This window comes from Protomyctophum parallelum (assembly GCF_964188405.1).
Source record: "Protomyctophum parallelum genome assembly, chromosome: 15".
In the NCBI taxonomy this organism is placed as follows: Eukaryota; Metazoa; Chordata; class Actinopteri; order Myctophiformes; family Myctophidae; genus Protomyctophum; species Protomyctophum parallelum.
In genome coordinates, this window is record NC_139710.1 from 47,438,684 (window position 1) to 47,453,863 (window position 15,180).

Genomic DNA, 15,180 nt, shown 5'->3' on the forward strand with positions numbered 1-15,180 from the left:
GGTGGACAGACAGACACGCACACGCACACGCACACACACACACACACACACACACACACACACACACACACACAGAGAGACATTAGAACTACATTTTATACCTGGTGTTAATAATAATTTTCAAAAATGACAAAAATAGCAGCTCTAACAGGTTGCTAGTATAGATCAGAGGCTTCACCGCATGCGACACTGTCACACAACCAGTAGTGTAAAGTAACTAAGTAGGCTACTCAAGTACAATTCTTTATTTTCTTTAATAGCACTTTTTATGCCTTTATTGATAATGAAGTGAAGTTAGAGAGGAAATGGAGTGAGTGTGTGGAGTTTTAATGTTCTCCCTGTGTCCCCTATAGGTACAGTACAGCCTGCAGTAATCCTGGTCTCTAAACTGCCTCCCCCATGGTCAGCTGGGGCGCCTGATGGAGGGGAAAGGAATTGGTTGGAATAACGTGTTCCTGCTACGGACTCACCTATGAGGTGAGTCCGTTGCTCTCCCCAGTTTTGCAGAGGGTGTGTAGAGCCCAGGGTTGATTAGATACTTGACACCGTGAATGGGTGAAAAGATGGGTTACAAAATCGTGGGATAAAAACAGCGGCGCCGTCAGGCCACACATTGGAGCCTAGGTGACCGGACCATTACGCCGCAGTGGCCCAGGCCCTTAAGTACAATTCTGAGGTATTTTTTTTACTTTTAGAGTATTTCTCCATCTCAGAGGCAAATATTGTACTTTTCACTCCACTACAATTATTTAAAACTTTGGTTACTAGTTACTTTCACTAGTAAGAGACCACACCTTCGCTCAAGATCAACAGTTTATTGAAACAGAATGAGATGAATGCATGGAGTGGAGTGAGGAACCCAAGGTAGGGCGAGACTCAGGGTGGGGGCGTAGTCTCTGGATCTGACGGTCATCTTTGCTCTACTCGGAATGAGCGGTTGGTCGTCTCTGCACCGTCACTGCCCCCCCCCCCCCCCCCCTGGATTCCTAGAGAATCGAGGCGGAAGGAGGAGGTTGGGGTGGAGAATAGTGAAAATAGCCGATCTACAAGTGCAATACTCACAACTCATGTTTGGTCTGTCGTGGAGCAGAACAAACAACTTGGTTGAGAGATCGCAGGTGTATTTATACTGTGGTGATTGCACCGGGGATTGGCCAGGTGATAATGAAAGGCAGGTGAGTTTGATAAGGAGGGAGGAGTTGTTGATAATGAGGGAGGAATGGTTAAGGTCAAGCGGAAGGAGGTCTCTTCTCCCAAAACTGAGTTGTATAAATACAACTTCCCTTGTAGATTTCGATTTATTATTATTACAAGATCTGCTATTTTCAAAGCATTTTTAGACATTTGGAAACTTGTGAAATGGGACATTCTGTAAAATAATTTTACTTTCAGTATAATGCAAATGCGTTTGTACTTTTACTCAAGTAATTTTAGAATTCTGGACTGGAGTATTTCTACATTGCACTATTGATACTTTTATTTAATTAAAAGAATGTGAATATTTTTTACCACCACTGTCATACAAGGGTCCATTTGGTTACCAACTCCATCATCTAGCTGGGGGACCACCTGGAATTCCCTCAAGGACCACTGGTGATCCCCATACCACTGGTTGAGAACCACTGAATTAGATAACTGCACCTTGTAGTTATATCTTGCAATGTAATCACTTATCACATCTTTGCCACAAAGACCTGAAGGTACTTTAATATGCTTGCTGGCAGGCAAGCAATAGCAATCTGGGAGCTTTATCTCTTATGCTTATGCAGCACTAACGTGAGCACAAACGACCGTAGCTCTGTTCTCTCATCATCGATGACATTTGCTCCCGAAATGGCGAAATCTGTGAGGCAGCTATAGTGCTGACCTCACATTGGCTGGACACCAGGTGCACTTTCTCTTATTGCCTAAAGACCCATTCAAATCTGATGCAACAATGTATAGGCCACGGATTTACAAAGCAAGAGTGATCTGTGTTTGTACTTTGTAGATTTGTTGTAATATCGACTGTCAAATTGAATGGCCGTCAAAAAGCCATCAATCTTACTCTTTATGTATCTAAATCTCACAATCAATATCAACTTATAATGCCCATATAGTCCACTACGTATATGATGCAACGACTTAGCAATTCCGAGATTGCAATGACAAAAGAGAAAAGCGATGAAGTCATTGTATCTGTGTGAGTGGGTGCTTGTGCAGCTTAGTTAGTGCAATACTTCGATAGTGAATATCATATTCACACAGTGGGCATTTCGCTATTGTTATGGGGGTGCGACATACTGTAAGAGCAAAATGCCACCATGAGAATCAATATAGTCAATTGGGAGTGGTTCTGCAGTAGACTCGGGAGAGGGGACATCTCCCTGGGGAATGAGCCAGGAGCCTGGAAACTAAAGGGTCCCTAAGGGTCAATTTGGGTCAATGTTCACACATTCAGAGTTGAATTAACACCAAGGATTTTACAATGTGGGACATAAGGCCAGTGTGGGCCAGTCCCCCTTCCAGAGGGACTTTGATGTACCGTGTGCTTCCATTCCAGGTAAACAAAGCTTGCGATGAACTGTGTCGAGACCGGTGAGAGAACCACCGTGGGTGGAGAGACTTGTAGGAGAGGACTTAAGAGAGAGCTTAAGGATAACGGAAAAGGGAAATCAATAGGCCCCATTTGTCTTCGGTTTCTTGCGAGTGAGCCGTCCATATAAGTCAAGACTAGCGGGAAGGGATCGGAAAAGAGAGAAAGACAGACTGAGGGAGGCCATATGACACGTTAGTGAATTCCACTTTCTATTCTTAATCCTATAACCACACATACAACTAAGTGCTGACAATGAGGAGAGCCTCTCGGCCTCGTGCGTGTTCAACCGTACTAATATGCTCTATTACATATCAACCCACGGTTCTGTCACGAACGCATGTTTCTATATTGCCAGCAGCACTCACTAAAAGAAAAAAGAAACCAGCAAATGTTGCTATAAATAGACAATATGGGTGTGGGCAGCTCCCTGATACTACTGCCTCTCCTCAATGGTGAGGAGAGAGAGGAGTGCATTTATCTTATTCTCGCACCCTGGGGGTACATTACTCTGACTGTATGCATCCCACACACTAAGCCCGGCCACCCTGACTCTGTTTCCCTGCATAAGAATGAATTATCCCCCTTTTGTTCAACATGATTGTCCTGGGGAGATTGATGGAAAGTACTAGAGTACTAGAGAGGCATTCAGTCGCAGACAAGACAGATAGTGGATAACCACTCACCCCGACGAGACACACAGTTCTCTAACTAACCCAAAGGATATAGATGTTGTTTTTGTCACAGAAAAGTGACCCTTGCTGAAGAGGGAACAATCTTTGTAGAAATTGCACCGAAAATATTTAATAGATGAATGAATGACATCGCCTGCATATACTGAATCTCTGACATATGTCAGTCAAAGGCATCAGCCAGCACACTGCAGTTTCATAGAGCAAAACCTTTTAAATGTTGAAAATACAACTTTATAAAATATGGTAGTCAATGTGTAATTGCACGGTTGCGTCATGATTGCTGTATCCTTGAAGTGACACGATTGAACGTGCGTCATCTATGACTCTGCCTATACACACAGTCCTCCTCGTCATAATATGATGACTCAGACAGGTGATATCCTCTAAAGAGCAGGTTGGTGTTTGCTTGCGTGTTTCAAAAGACAACTTGAAGCTTAAGCGAAGATGGCCCTGGAGGCAACAATCATCAGAGCGGGACCCGGGAACCAACAGCAAATCAGCCGTCTCTCTGGGGTAAATGCACTCTGGCAGAGCAGGAGCAAAGCATATAGTGAGAAAGACCAGACGGTGACTGGAGGAAACACCACCAGAGTGGCAGTGATTCAGATCGGTACTCTGACTCTGCAGCATGTGTGACTGGACTGACAGGTCTTCACTGGACTGGTCCTCATATGCTTTAACACGGTTTGAACACTGGCACAGACCCTATTCTGGGGCAAAACCTTGCACAGCATGTCACCTTGCGACGCATTGTGAGCTTGTTGATCTGGAATTTACAGTACAGTGAAAACAGAAAGGCCCCAAGTATAGAGCCATGGGGGACTCGAGTCAATTAACTATGGGGTTTAAGTGGTTAAAGGATTATGAAGCCGTGGCATTGTACTGTAAGTCCACCACAGTCCACATAGCTGGAGCTTCTCTGTAGCATTTCATATGTGATATGTGATGGGGGGGGTAGAACCAATTTAGAAACCCACAAGTCACACAAGGGCCTGAGAGGATAGTCAATACAAATCTGCATCACTGCAGGATGCACTTCAGGGACGTGGCACGCAACTCCCAGGTCCCAGCGCATGCCAAACGCAAAAACATGTTCCACCCATTTTTAGTAACATGTGACCTGCATTCCCCTTAGACACACATGGCACTAATGCATACATTGCGCGTGACTAATAGCAAGCTTAATGTGTTATCTGTCACTTGCACAAACTGTACCTGTCCGTGATGTTTTGTAGGAGTTGTAACGGAAGTAGTAAATCATTCAAAGACCACGCCTTCAAATTAAACATCATTGTAGGGAATGTTTAATTATTGAATATGAAATAGATACAAAGCCCAAATGACAGACAGCTAGACATAGCGAGGTGTACACTTCACTAAGCATGTTTCCATAAAGCTGTGGTTTTGTGCAATAAGGCTCTTGCGAATAAAATCCTGAATGGAAACATCTGAAAATGCGAATAAGTCTTCCCTTTTCGAATAAGTCCTCTTTTGCGCTTGCAGGGGGTGGATTTTTGGACTATTTCGAAAAAATTAAATGCGCAAATGGGGTGTGGAAACATGCACTTATGTAGAAAAGATTTAGAATTAGAAAGCATTGAACTCGCATTATATCGCTTTTGAACAGTTGGAAAAGACAAAAAGGTGCGAGGTTATCTGTCTGCAGGCTCTTGCTCTCCCCCGGTGAGAGCGTTGATCATGGAAGGGATATTTCTCCAAAACAGCTCAGAACCGATGAGGGGAGACGACAGAAGCATCAACACGGCCAAAATGGGAATTTATTGTCATCGGCGCATCGCGTCCATTCACAAACGTCGCAGGGGTCCCTCGTCCCTGTACTTGAAAACTAACCAAACGCCAACCAGGCAGTCCGTGTATAATATTTTTGTATAGCCTAAAAGAACGTCAAATGCACCGTGTTAAGAAGCACAAATCAGACAACTGTGTGTGTGTGTGTGTGTGTGTGTGTGTGTGTGTGTGTGTGTGTGTGTGTGTGTGTGTGTGTGTGTGCCTGCGTGCGTGTGTGTGTGTGTGTGTGTGTGCGTGTGTGTGTGTGTGTCACATGATAAAATAATCGTGTAAGTGTGATTTCAGATCGGGTAGTGTCTTAACAGAACATCAACCGGTAAAATAAACGCGTCTCACTTGACTGGCCAAATCACGCCACCTACTGCTTATTTAATATCTCTAAAATATCTATCATTATTTAAGTACAGTGTAGCGGCATTTTATCAGTAGATGGAAACAAGAACAATACGCTTTTCTTTTTTTGAATTACTTACAGTAAGTAAGTAATTCCGCTTCCTATTTTCGAAAATTCTTGATGGAAAAGCACCTAGATTGGTAAGAGGGGAGGAGAAAAGGGAATAGTAGCTAAGATATATTCACTTCTCCCGTTGGAATGAATAGACTCACAAGACAATATTTCTGGTCTCCTAAAGGGGCGGATTTACCTATACTGTAAATTATACAAATAGACAGTTAGTCAAGCCAAGTTTGGGAGTCCTCTTTATATTGCTTGTGACAGCTATAGGTGAGCGGGGGAGTAGTTGTTATCAGATGGAAGATGGATAGTGACAGGTGAACGGGGGGGGGGGGGGGGGAGTTGTTATCAGATGTGTGAGATTGAAATCAGCCGAGCAGGTGAGTATATGGACAGAGTTGTCAGTTGTGTGATCAGATTAGTAGAATAGCAGATGAGATGTTATCCGATGTTTTGTCTTTCAACAACATTTACTGCAGCATTAACTGGCCGTCCCTGACTTGCGCTACACTGGTACACCTTCGTTTATTTTTTACCGTGGTACGCATATCACTATAATTAATACGTCAATCTCATTTCACAACTATTCTTAAAGGGACACTTCACCCTTTTTGCAAAAAAAATATATGTTAATGACATTTAGAAGCTTTAGAATACTTTCCTGGGGGTCTTTATGTGTGTAATATGTGGTTTTAGATATGTTAGATTGTAGCAGTGAGCACAGTGTCTCTGATGTCATAGACACTGGTCTCACTACCTTCCTGGACTACTATTCCCATAATTCTTTGGTGCACTGCTCCTCCTTGTGGATAGGGGAGGGGCTGCCTTACTGAGACAACATGTAGTCCAGGAAGGAAGTGAGCCCAGTGTCCATGACATCAGAGACACCGGGCTCACTGCTAAAATCTAAAATATCTAAAACCACATATTACACACATAAAGACCCCCATGGAAGTGTTCTAAAGCTTCTAAACTTCATTAACATATATTTTTTTAAGGGTGAAGTGTCCCTTTAATGCTATAGAGTGTGGAGCTACACCTCCCAGGAAGCCGAGAAAGGAAGCTGTCATCTGTTCGATATTTTCATTCACAAAAACATATTATAAAATATCTTTACGTTTTACTTTTGAATTTCCATTTCTAATAAACAACAAGCTTGAATAATTTTTGATTCATTAGGACAACTGTAAAGACGGATCCGACATCCGCTTTATCCCCATGAAGATCTTTTTCAGCGCTTCCGTGGTCCAGACTGTATGACGGAAGCATTTGAAAGTTGTGGGAGGCCACAAGGTTCAACAGTCTGGCTTGCGAGCCACCCTCCCATCCCAATCGTCTGCCCTTTATGTTTTTCTGTGTGTTGTCTATGCGCCTGTAACAGTTGCCATTTAGTCCATGGGTCTGAGTTGAAAAAGAGTTCTCTGATCTCAATGCGACTAAAATAAAGGCAAAATTAAATAAAGCATGTGTGACTGGACAGGTATAGGACAAGCAGGGGAACATTTCTGTAACACTATATTACTCTCGACTTCCTGCGCACGCATGAAATGCAGCACAGCCTGTCGACTGCTGCAAAAATAAAAACGATTTCGCTACTCAGTAGTCAGTACTCACCAATACAAAGACGTTTTTGTGGTGTCGAAAGCCTACTTCCCCTAGTGAACGGAACGGACTCTGAGCCGGTGAAATATTTTCTTTTCTGGCCAAAAAGTGCATTTTATACGTGTAGTGAGTGGAGTACTTCCACTAACGAAAGTGCTCTTTTTTCATTTTTGCAGCAGTCGACATGCAGCGTCATTTTATTTTCTGTTTCATGCTTGCGCAGGAAGTCGAAAGTACCATAGTGTTAAGGAGAAGTATTTCGTTTCACTGTCCCTACAGTAGTACAAAGTGTTTAAAGCCTTCAGTGGTAGAAAGAATAGAAGAAATCAGACACAGTGAGTGACAGCGGAGACGGAAGTGTTGTGGCTGAATCAATCCGGCATGGATCTTTGTGGACAGTGGGTTCAGAGGGGGATGGCGATGAAGGGACTAGTGTCATCTTCAGTCTCCTTGGAGGGGGATCGATGGAAACGATGTGTTACAGCAAGGTCTTAACCATCACTTTTGTATGTATTACTAATGAACAACACACAATGACATTGGTGAACATGAATATCACAGGATTTATGCCATCTTACTGAAAAATGGAAGGGAAAACAAGCTTTAAAGGTATATTCAGTGATTTCACTCAAAAAACCTTAGGTTTCGTTTTTGGCTGTGGGACCCAGCCTTTCGTCCAATCAGGATAGAGAGTCAAAAACGAAACCTAAGGTTTCTTGACCCCCAGGGGTTAACTGGGGACAGGGAGGAACTCCTTATATGGCCAGTACACTCTATAGTAGGGAGGATTATCACAACAAAACAAAAAAATAAGTGATATTTGAATTAAGTGAAATCACTGAATATACCTTTAAAATCTGCTGAATGAGTATATTTTCTTAGGCTTTCACGCACAATTCGTACTTTGTCACTTTCAGTAAATATTATTATTAGGCTATTTACAGTGAGCATTGAATCCACCCAATATAAATAACTAGGTGCTTTTTGTTGTGTAAAACATGTTTTACACAACAACAACAACTAGATAATGTGCCCCTCTGGGCACAGGTCTCCACCAGGGCAGGTCAGGTCACTATTTACAGTGAGCAATGATCCATGGGTCGGCGGTTCGAATCCCGGCTCCTCCTGTCTACATGTCGAAGTGTCCTTGGGCAAGACACTGAACCCCAAATTGCTCCCGATGTGCTGGTTGGTACCTTGCATGGCTTCCGCCGCAATCGGTGTATGAATGTAATGCACAATCTATGTAAAGCGCCTTGGATAAAGGCGCTATATAAATGCACCATTTACCATTTACCATTTAGCATTGAATCCACCCAATATGAATAATTAGGTGCTTTTTGTTGTGTAAAACATGTTTTACACAACAACAACAACTAGATAATGTGCCCCTCTGGGCACAGGTCTCCACCAGGGCAGGTCAGGTCACTATTTACAGTGAGCATTGAATCCACCCAATATGAATAATTAGGTGCTTTTTGTTGTGTAAAACATGTTTTACACAACAACAACAACTAGATAATGTGCCCCTCTGGGCACAGGTCTCCACCAGGGCAGGTCAGGTTGTGGCCTCCTGGTGGCACTATAATAGGCCAATGTGAAAAGGGTGTGATTTCTTCTAACGCCTTGGATGGAAATTGGATGATTTAAGGCATTTTGTTCCAAAAATGTGTTTTGCAAAAATCCTTTTGTTCAAAACGGGCCAATCCTGCAAACTTTAGCCAATTAGGATGGAATATGAAATATCAGACAGATCCGACTTGAACACATGACTATAGAGATACTGTGTAACAATTTGCGGGAATTTTTGACAGAATCTGGAGGAGTAATATCAAAGAAATTGTGTTTCAAAAGTCTGCCTCCTGGTGGCGCTATAACAGGCCGTTAGAGGCCGCAGAGGTTCATCGTTGGCGTCCAGGGAGTGTGTGTGTGCAAAATGTGGCACCGACCGGGTTAACGGTGCCGGAGATTAGCTGGTAACAGACGGACGGATGGACGGATGGACGGACGGACGGACGCACGCACACACGGACTCACACACGGACGGACGGAGTGCAAAACATACTCCCCATGCCTTCGGCCTGGTGGAGACAGCAACGCATTTGTAAAGCAAACCAATGGATCAACCTGTTATACCACAATTACATTTAAAGGGCAAGAAGTTATTTGCTTTCCTCTATATCTGAAGTAGATTAATGGGATTCTCAGATCAACTCCCGTGATTGCTTTTACTTTTTGTCCACTTAATTAACCATAATACATATTGTATACCAGGGCAGCATTCTCACTATAATGTCCAGGATTGATGGTGACATCAATGGTTGAGGTAAAGCCAACCGCATTGTTCCAGGCCGCTGACACAGCCTTGCGGGAGCTTTTGCACAGTCCCCCAAATGCTACCATCATGACAAACTGCTCAGTGCTGGCCTGCAATGGCTTTAGAAAAATACTGAAGGTAAGTAGAAGCCAGAATTGATGTTCACATCAGTGCAGCATATCCACGCTGCTTAAGACTCAATAACCTAAGTGCAGCCGTAGACACTTTTTTCAGGATGTTGTGAGACGCAATAGTTGCTCAGCTATAACACAGTGCTGCGAAGCCCATTAAAAACTCAACAGCCGTAGTGCAACCATAGGCATTTTCTCGATGAGAACAAACACCAGCTGCTCAGCTATGTCGTTTCACTGTGTATAACTTCAGGGGGGCCAGGCAACCTCTAGAGAGCAGTGGGTCTCAAACTAATTTCAAGGACCCCATAACTCTCAGTTACATACTGTACCTGTAAGGGTCCATTTTAACCCCCTCATGGAACCCTTTAGATTGTGTGCTCAGCTGACAGGGCATGCATGCAGATCATTATTAAACAATGGGAATTCAAATAAGGTGGGGGGAAACAAGAATGTACTAGAATTTGGCTTTAATTCTCGTTAAAGGACGACTTCACTTATGCTCTTTATAATATGGCACAATTTTCTATACTCACTCTGTGTCTCAGAGAAGGGCTGTGGACCGTTCAGAAACCCGCCTACCAGGGACATCATCGATTGGGAATCCCACTACCAGAACCAGATACAGGCCCCGTCATTGTGTGCGTCTGCTCCTCCCGGGCTTACCAGCCCTCCACCTGCCTCCAGATTTGCCACAGACTATTTATTACTTCTCTGCCTATGATATGATCTAGAGGCTCATCTCCCCGCCCTATACTGTACATATTGTATAGTTCATATAAAACTCCATTATTCAGGCACATTTCAGCCACCTTTTTTGCCCATTAGGGACATCCTATACGCAACGTTGTCAAACAGCAGCACACTCGACGACAACGACGGAGAGAGGGGAGAGAATTGCAAGTATAGCTGGTTTTGAATGTGAGACATTTGGGATGCTAGGGTTCATATGGTTAAATATATCGCATTGAAACTCAAGTCCCTAAAAAGTAAAAAAAAAAAAAAAAAAAAAAAAAAAAAAAAAGCATGAGCTATAGATAGATAGATTTTTAGGGACTTTAGTTTCACTTTTTATTTTTTGGAGTGCATTTTTCATTTCTCTTGAAAAGACTCATGTTGAAGGATCGAGCTCCGAGCTACATCTCAGATCCCTTCGGGCCCTCCTGGCCATTCCCAGAGTCTAGCCGGAACAGCAGTAATGGTGTTCTGGCCTTTGGCCAACCAGACATATACAATACAGAATGACTGGATGTTTATATCTTTATATCTATCTAACAAACAGTATAGTCAAACTTGCCTGCTCACAAAATCAAGTGTTGCTGAATAACAACAAAATTTGATTAAATCAGACACTACTTTGCAGTGTAAACAAATTAGGTTTTTATAACTTACGTAAGTGGAGCATTACTTTCTAAAATTTCCATTTTGATTCACCGTGCACTTTTTCAATTTGCCTCAAGGAATTCTTATTAAGATTAAGTGGTTGTTTCTCTTTCCATTGTACCTCAATCTGTATCAGTCAGGCAATGAACCCTCACAACAACCCCCCTGAGTAACAAACAGAGATCTGCAGGACACTCAGAACACGTCTGTCTGTACCTAAACCAAGTCTATTCTCTATCATGTTTGATTTTCATATGGAAAATGCATGCAAATGACAGTGACAGTCATTATGAACCCATTCTGAACGGGAACCCATTTTGGTGTTGGCATCATGTCATGCTTTAGCTATTGAAAAATAGCAGATCTACAAGCTCATATCGCGCCACCGAGTGGCGCGATACGAGCTTGTAGGTCTGCTATTTTTTGAAAAATCGAAGAACGACTGATTTTTTTTAAATCTGATCTCAGGTCAGAATGGGTTCATCAGACCAGTGTGTTGTCCAGTGGAAACCTCGTATGAATCTGATCTCAGGTCAGAATGGGTTAAAAGAGTAAACTAGAAAGGGGCACTCTGTGGACTGCAAATCTCCAACAGGGATTGCCTAGGCACTGCATGTAAGTCATGGCTTGCAGTAGTCAGAACCCAAGGAAGTTGTAAAGTATTTCTATGACATAAAACCTTTCGCATTTGTGGTGCCCACTATTGTCAGAATTGCTTTTTGAGGTACACTCTGTAGAGGCCCCTCAACATGCATTTCTTTGTTTTGGAAATTCTGTTTCAGCTTCACCCAGCTGATGATTGCTCAGGTGGTTCTGACTCGGGGGTAGCAGTGAGAGGGCTATAGTGTTATAGACTAGGGGTAGAGTAGCATTTAGGGGGGGTTAAGTGTGATAGACCAGGGGTAGCAGTGAGAGGGCTATAGTGTTATAGACTAAGGGTACAGTAGCATTTAGGGGGGCTATAAGTGTGATAGACCAGGGGTAGCAGTGAGAGGGCTATAGTGTTATAGACTAAGGGTACAGTAGCATTTATGGGGGCTATAAGTGTGATAGACCAGGGCCGGGGATTGAACCAGTGACCTCCAGATTATCAGACAACTTCTCTACCCCCTGAGCTACAGCCGCCCTGTTTATAGCACATTTCCCTTGCTCAGCAAAGGGGATGATTTGCGATTGGAATGGGTTGTTGCCGCCTAAAGTCAGTGGCTATTAATTAGACCCAAACGTTTGATCTTTAGTCTGTTCAGAAACCTCCCTCACTGCAACGACTGACCACTAAAATACCATATGCTCCTTCTGCTGGCATGAGGGTCAAGCGGGAGATGTCGTACAAAAGACTGGCGATGACTCCAACCTTTCCGGCCATTCCTGGTTGCATATATGGCACCATTCCATCCCCTCTGGGCAGGAAGTTAAATTGCCAAGATAGCAGCAGTACTGAGGCCTGCATTTGGACAGGAGTGTAAGGCACTGCGCCACGATGCAGCCCTCACTTCACCTCAAGAGAAAAACATCACTCAGCATTTCTTAATTATTTAAAACTTCCAGCATCGCTGCTCTTGGGCCCTATATAGTTGGTTCTCTATAAGTCATCCCTTTAAGGCTTTGCTGTGTATGCCAGATATCAGATAGATATGCATATAGTCCTATCGTATCCCACGAACCAAAAGGGTACAATGCCCCTGGGGGTTTGCAGGGGGCCAAAGCCAATGCACATACCGTACACATAAATACTGTATACGTATGTAAATAGATATTTACACACACATACTACGCAGAGCACACACACACACACACACACACACACACACTGGATAATATTTAGAAGTATAGGAACCATTGCACATCTCAAGCACCTCTAACTGTGATATCATTCATTTACATACTTTGCTTCTTTGCTTTTACCTTCTACTTGCTATTCTTATTTATTATGTCTTTGTTATAGTTGTTTCCTGGACTGGTGCTCTACTTTGACTTGTTTTACTTGTTGTCAGCCTACCCGTTGTACCCATTTAGTACCCAGTGCGAGTCTATAGTGACTATAGAATTAGACCATATAACTGATTGACCAAAAATGATAGGACAAACTTGACACAAAGATTGCTCAATCCGTGAAGCCAATGTATTTTTTTGAGGGGCGCATGCAGCTTTGTGCGTTTGTGTGTACCCATTAGCGCGACACATATGACGTAAATTCTCCACTCATTGTCAATATGGGAATTTAACAAAAATACCGATTTTTCTCATCTACATATGACATAAATTCTCCATTCATTGTCAATGGCATTTAATGTTTGCGTTAGGACAAAAATCTACACTATATAGGAGGGGATGATATACATGATACATGATAAGAGCGCCCCTCACTTCACACAAGCGTGATTTTAGAAAAACGCTGGTCCGACTGAATTCACTCAGCACGGCACACACCCTAGGTTCATTCACACATGTCAAGTTTGAGGTCAGTCGGTCAGACGATGCCCGAGTTATGCCCGATGCAGCCTGAGACTCACACACGTAAACACAGTCAGACACGCAGACGCTGCTACAATGCTGTCTGACTGCGACACCTACATTAGGCTTTGAGGGGGAATAAGATGGAGAAGGGGGTAGTCTGTGGAGGATGTAGTGGGAAGCCTAGATTATGCATGAAAGAACACTCCAACACTTTGAGGGTGCTCATAAAGTATTCAGGGAGACACTAACAGATGGGACCCATAAGATCTGTTGTTCAGAGGAGGTTTGGGAAACCCTGCTGCCAGCCCAAATATGTTCTGCAAATTAAGTGTTTTCAAAACACAAAAATATTAATGACATCACGGTCACAATACATGTCACAATTTGGCGGCGGGACCAGAAAAATTCCACAATACGCAAATCCCGAATCTCCCAATGAATAATGAGTATCGGTAAGCCTTTTTAATTTGTCCATAATTTATCTATTCCTTTCATTTGTTATTTCTCTTTTAATTCCCTTTTTATACCTTTATGTACATTTTATGTAGTAGGCAATGTAAAACAGTTTGAATTGCCATTGTGAATGCAATAGCTATACAAATGAACTTGATCTTGCTTTGCCTTTTGCCTTGCCTAGACTGCTCGTATGTATCTCAACGAGTTATGTTGTGCATGAGGAAAAGTTTTGGGTTCTACATGAACTGGGGAGTGAGTCATCGGCTTGGACAAATGATCCCTCATACTACTGGCTTGACGGGGACCATCTGTGAAGCCATCTGTGAAAACACTTCAGCTCTAAAATGTCTCTGAGCCACTCAACTCCATCCTCTGTGGGGGCATTGTTCCAGGTCCTGCATCGCTGGAGAACAAACAGGAAAAGCCTCCCAGAGACCAACAAGCGCTCATGCTGTCTCTGCCCTGCCCCAATGGCAGCTTCATCCAACACACAGGGAGGGAAATGGAGAAATGAACATTATGCAGTCCATCTATAGCGGCCTACATTTTCAAAAAGCATACAGTTCTCAAAATCAATAGAAATTGCAGTATATGTGTGCCACCACAATAGGATAATTTATACTTATAAATAATACATTTATAATAAAACAGAAAAAGGTGCCATCAACACTACGTTACCACATTCCACAAAAGGCCTGTCTCATTTGCACAGCTGGTGGTGAATCATCCCTACTATGTCTCTGAGTCAAGAGGTGGTACTCGGAGAATTAGCTGTTGATGCATTGGTCAACCTGTCGTCGTCAATTTAGGCTCAGCTTATCTCAGGGAAACAAGAATGATCAGGCAGTAAATCAACAAGCTAAACGACCATTGTGAAGTGACCCTGCATCTAATTGCTACTCAAAAGCATCACACTACAGCTGTTGGTCTGTTGAGATAGTTTAACATGACTGATATAACACAGAATGAATAAGAAACATGTTTCACATGATCTCTCCTTCTGGTCCCTCATTGCGATTGCTGTGACTCTGCCCCCTATGGCAAGAAGCGAACTTTGAGGATCTGCCACTGTTCAGCTGCCAGAAATCTGACACGCCCTCTTACACCACCAGCCAAATAGTAGGCTAGAATGCCCCTGAGTGTTTTCATAAGCAGAGCAATGTTTGCAAACACATGCCAGCTCTGATAAAAACAGAATACTGTAAAATACAAGGCATAACAATAAGCTATACTTCAACAAAACACCCAGCTGTGTGGTATGTCCTCACTGTATGCAACCCTCGCTGATGATCCATGTGGCT

The 15,180-nt window shown here is 43.0% G+C and overlaps 1 protein-coding gene across 1 annotated transcript in view; it reads right to left on the bottom strand.

The window, feature by feature from the left end:
* Positions 1–15,180, bottom strand: part of LOC310871889 (rabphilin-3A-like) — a 40,249-nt gene that overhangs the window by 21,890 nt on the left and 3,179 nt on the right. The window lies entirely within an intron of this gene.